This window comes from Cricetulus griseus, chromosome 4 (assembly GCF_003668045.3).
Source record: "Cricetulus griseus strain 17A/GY chromosome 4, alternate assembly CriGri-PICRH-1.0, whole genome shotgun sequence".
Taxonomy (NCBI): Eukaryota; Metazoa; Chordata; class Mammalia; order Rodentia; family Cricetidae; genus Cricetulus; species Cricetulus griseus.
Window position 1 is genome coordinate 131,029,114 of NC_048597.1, and position 5,555 is coordinate 131,034,668.

Genomic DNA, 5,555 nt, shown 5'->3' on the forward strand with positions numbered 1-5,555 from the left:
GCCAAAATACAAATGAAAGAAGGATCTGAAATAGATTTGTTTGTGTTTTTTACTGAACAACTCTACCTTATCTGATAAAACATTTATTTGATACATGTAGATTATATAATTATGAATGCCAACTAGTTTAAAAATACCTTCTGGAAATGTTCCAATTATTTTGCTGCTTTGCATCCCGAGCAGGCCGCCCAACTCTAGTCTCTGTGTAGAACCCATAAAGTTAATACCTTGCTGTGCGTAGGAGTTTTTACCTGCTAATACTGATCAGTTTAATACAAAGGCTCCAGTTTTGGTAGCACTGTCCCAGTGTGTTCATTTAGTATTGATAGTTAACAGAAGAGCATTCTTAGATAGTTAGACTCCTCTCTTGCCCTTGGGTTTTCTCCTGTCACAGAAAATTTCCACCGATTCCTTCTCAAGAATGCCTTGAAGTTCAGTATATACAATACCCATGATTCAGTTTGGGTGCCTCTCACTTAGAATTAGGGCCTTTCCAGTGTATGCAGCACTCACCCCAGAAGTAAACATTATCCATAGAGGCTTTGTATAGGATACTGTCTCATATACAATAGACACCATGCTGTTTTTATTTTATAAGTTATGTCATCATAACTCTTTCAGAAATCATTATTATCTGCAGGACCCTAAATAGAACATATGTTTTTGAAGAAATTGAGTTTAATTTAGAATATGGACTCATTTGTAATAAAAATAACCAATCCTGAGTTCTTTACAGTTTAGTGACATTGTCTGAGAATGATTCATTTTAGAACAGTATTGTAAAACTTTATTAAGCTTTGTTTTTTTTTTTCAGACTTCACCTGTGTATGACTCAGAAATGTTGACAGATCAAGGCCCATCTAATGATAAAGGACATAATGAAGAGAAGCTGTCCCTAGTTTCAAAAAAGAAAACACATCTGAGGAGTTCAGACAGTGTTGCCACTGTGTCAAACGAAGAGAAATCTGACAACAATTTTCCTCATTCTGTAGTAGCAGACTTTCTTGAAGAGCCAGTCTCTGAGAATTTGTCACCCAACACTACTTCCTCACTGGAGGTTCAGGGTGAGGTGGGAATCCCGGAGGGAGGCCCAGGAAACAACTGTTGCTCAGAGTTCTCCGATAGAGGTAGAACTTGAAGATGTGCCATTTCCACAGAATGCAGGACAGAAGAACCAGTCAGAGGAGCAATCTGAAGCATCTTCTGAGCAACTAGTTCCCCCACACACACTGTTTAAAATAGTAATTAAACCTATATTTTGTGATTGCTTTTCGGTCTGTGTTTTCAATGTTTTCTTTTTCCCCTGAGTTTCATTCATGAAGATGTTAATAGACATTATATTACATATTAAATAATTCTGCCAAAGGTACAACTAACCACATTGGCTGTATGATGAAGGCAGACTTAAAAAAATAAACAATTTAAAACAGTGATATATACCCTTTCTGAAGCTCAAAGCCATGACCATATATGTTTCATATATAACAAAATAAATTAAGTTATAACTCCAAATCATGACATTTAATCTAATTAAGTGTTGCATCTCAGAGCACTGGTACATAGTCTAGAATTATCTAAACCAATTTTTAACATTATGGTAGCAGTGTAAATGCATCTCCTATTTTTAGAATATAGAAAATGGTATAAGTGCAATTGAGTTCACTGCAGCACTATATAAAGTACTAATCACAAATGGAAAAACTACAAGTTGTGGATTTGTTCAGTGTAGTTTACCTTCTTACGTACTTTTAATGTAATATTTTATAAACTTAAACTGTGTTTAAAATGCTCCATTTTTTTTTAGGATTAGTGTCCATGAGATGGAAAGAACTTGAACAAATTTAGATTTCCTAGCTCATGCATAAATAAGTGGTCATTAACCTGTATGGGTACTTAAAACTATACTGGTGGCTTTTCCAGTAATGACAGACCTATGTGGCTGCATACAATTTTTAGTTCACATACATATTTTTGTATGCCTGTTACTCAGTCACTAAATTTTATTAATATATAAGCCCATTGGGCCCCAAACTAAAGACTAACTGTAAAACTGAGCAGTTTTTATTTTTCTTTTTCCTTATAATTTGATGCTCCTCCATGACTTCACATGGGTAAGGCTGCTTGGTAGTATTCAGAAAGATCACAGTGATGGTGTTTTCCTAAGGGCCTGTGGTCTTCAGCAGAAGTCACTATCAAACCAGCAAGACTGCATTTATGCAGCCATCATTTTCAGGGTTGTTGGTAACTTGGGCATACTTTCCCCAGATAACCTTGCCTCTTGTGTCATAAGGCCCAACTATCTCACATATACAAATTTAGAACTACAACCAGCAAGAGCAACATTAAGTAAGAAACACATACTGAAGGTGTAATTGTGCCTTTGGGGATTACATCCAGAGTCGTATACAATGGGGAGGATGGGTTCTTTTTCACACCAAGTATTGGCAGGCAAAAGGTAGCTTTCAGCTCAGGATGTGTGACCTGGTCTTTTTTGAAGGGTAGGCCCATTGGCCTAATGAACCTTTCATATTTAGGCAGTTTTCTTGTAAAAGCATCACCAACAAAGAAGACTTTAGTAACCATCCTCTTCCATGCCTTCTTTTTTTCTTTTTTCTGTTCGAATAACTTTCAATAATTCTGTTTCTCCTTGGGCACGAACTTTGTGTAGAGGGACTTCCCATTTCCCCACCTTCTCTTTTCGTTTCTGCTTAATCATTTTGGAAAGTACTTTTGCTCTAGACTGACCCTCTCTGTCCAGCAGATAGGCAGGGACTGCTCCTTGTGGGGTCTTCTCATCATTCTTTTGTTTGGTGTTTCTCTTTTCATGCATCTTAATAGTCTTTTTCATTTTTATCCTCTCAGAATGGCGCTGTTTATGGTAGAGCTTAGCCTTCAGTCAAATCATTTTTTTTTCCTTCTTTGAAGGTTCATGGGCCTCCCGACTTTCTTTCTTTCTCTTTTTTCTCATGGTAATCCAAACGATACCCATATCGTTTACGGTGTAATTCAATATATTCATTTTGTGCAATGATTACAGCCGCGGAGCAGCCTTCCGCGACCTCCCGAGTGCTAAAAACCTCTTCGGGGTCTCACTGGTCCACGAGCCCACTTTGCGGAAGGCGGAACAACAAAGGGCACCCCTTTAAGTAGGCCGAGTGAGGTGAAGCGCCACACAACCGTTCCGCATCAACTCTCTCCTGTCTGCTCCTAAGCAGAATCTAGAACATATATTTAAAAAAACAAAACAAAACAAAACAAAAACAATTGTTCGATATTGTGATGCTAGGTATAATTATAGACTTTTGATTGTAAATATTCAATTATTTGCCTGTATATTACTAAATCCAAAAAGATTTCTCTGATTTATCTTTTGCAACCTGTTATGCTTTACCAAGCTCTCATCAATTTTCCTGCCTCTTACATGTGTTACAGGGTTTCAAAAGTGTGCAGCAGTTGTTAGACTAATGCAAAGGAAGACATTCTCGTATTTCTCCAGTCTTCCTACCATACAACCCCTTATTCTGTGCTCATTATTCTGTGTTTCAGTCTCAACCATCAGAGATTTTAATTCTAGTAGCACAAAAAAAAATGCTGCAGAACTCAGTTTTACATGTCATAACATAGGAATCTCAGAATAAAAGAAAATGCACAGGCTTTGATTCAGTATTATTACTTTTTAAACATAATAGACCATCTATTATTCTTGGGTGACTATTACTTCAAATATCTTGTTACTGTGCAATGTGAATATGCTTAATGGAATCTCAAATTTTTTTTTGAAGTCCACACAGTATCCTTTGATCAGCTACCACAATTATCTTGTCTTATCCTCTTCTACCTCCCCAAAGTTCCTTTTTCTTCCAGAGTCTTCCTCTTACTTTTATGCCCTTTCCCGCCCCCCACTGCACTTAATTAAGGGTAATAGCCTCTTTAAGGTTCAGGAAATACAACGTAGGAGGGGTCAGAAAGAATGGAGGTGCTGGATGATAAGAAGGGGAGCAGTAAAATGCTGGCTTACCTACATTACATGGCTGTTTTATCCATTGTTAGAAAAAATCTTGTATTTCATCCTCAAAACTGCCTGAGCCACCTTATATGTACTAAACAAGTGAACAGAAACACTGGAACCCTGTTAATGCCTGCTAATTTTGTTATTCCCTGCTGTAAACTGCATTGCTTGGGGATTCAACTAATTTGTTTGGAAATCAAGAAACAACAGAAATAGAGAAAATCTGGGATCTGAGATCTGGTTTCTCAGACAGAGATATATCAACAGCAACTCAGAAACTTGGAGCATTTATTGTATACATCTAAATAAGTGATGTATGGTGGCTTGAATGAAAATGGCCCCATACAGTCAGATACTAGGCAAAGTTGTTTGTCCTGAAGTTGCTGTGAGACTTAGGTGACTATCCAGGTAGCCAATTGTTTCTGTCATTTAAAGAACCTTTAGAAAGTTACCTGCTTACATTTCCTGCTTACCCAAGTAATGTTATTTTCCTTCTCAGGTCTTTGATGTGGTTAAAGACTAGATAGTCGCAGCTAATATCATCTTTTATCTTAACTAGTACTTATTAGGTCCAAGACTTAGACTTTTCAGAATAGGGCAGCTTTTGTAGTAATCTCTGTAATATGCTATTACCCTTGGCCTGGACATTTAGTGTGCGTTTCTTACTCAATGTTGCTCTTGCTGGTTGTAGTTCTAAATTTGTATATGTTTTTACCTTTCTTTGTCCTGTACTATACTTGGTATTTGTTATCATTGTATATACTTTTTGTATCAGGTTTAAAACCCTCTTATTTAGACAAAGGGGGGAAGTGTAGTGGCATCTTGTTCTGCCAAAAGATTTGAGGTTCTGGCCTTAGGGTGTGGCTTCAGTGTCCAGATGTGATCCCTTATATGGAAAAGGAGGAGCCTTGCTTTCACTCTTGGGTTGTGGTCTGAGTATGGCAGCATCCTGTGCCTCCAGAGGCAGAAGACTATGGTGGCTATTTGCCTTCATTCTGTGAGTGCTCTTCAAGTAAATACCTGTTATTCTTTTAAAAAAGAAAAGAAAATAAGAGGAAAGAAAATGACCCCCATAGGCACATAGGGAGTGGCACTATTAGGAGGTGTGGCATCATTGGAGTAGGTGTAGCCTTTTGGAGGAAAGGTGTCACTAAGCATAGGCTTTGAGGCTTTGGAAGCTCAAGCCAGGCCTACTGTCACTCATTCTTTCTGCTGCCTGCAGATCTAGATGTAGAAGTCTCAGCACCCTCTCCAGCACAGTGTCTTCCTGCATGCTGCTATACTTCCTGCTATGAAGATAATAGAATAAACCTCTGAACTGTAAGCAAGCCCCAATTAAATGTTTTCCTTTGTAAGAGTTGCTGTGGTAAAGGTGTCTCTTCAGAGCAATAAAACCCTAACTAAGACAGGAGACAAAGTTAATACATTCAGATGAACAAAATGGCAAGTTGAGGTAATCAGAGTAGGGAAAAGTCTCAGGCTATTAACATCAGGGAGGAGGAAATTGTGGTAGACATTTTCTGTACACAATGTCTACACATGTACC

At 37.9% G+C, this 5,555-nt stretch overlaps 1 pseudogene; it reads right to left on the reverse strand.

The window, feature by feature from the left end:
• Positions 1–2,096: 2,096 nt before the first annotated feature.
• On the reverse strand, positions 2,097–5,282 carry LOC100761299 (annotated as a pseudogene).
• Positions 5,283–5,555: the final 273 nt, after the last annotated feature.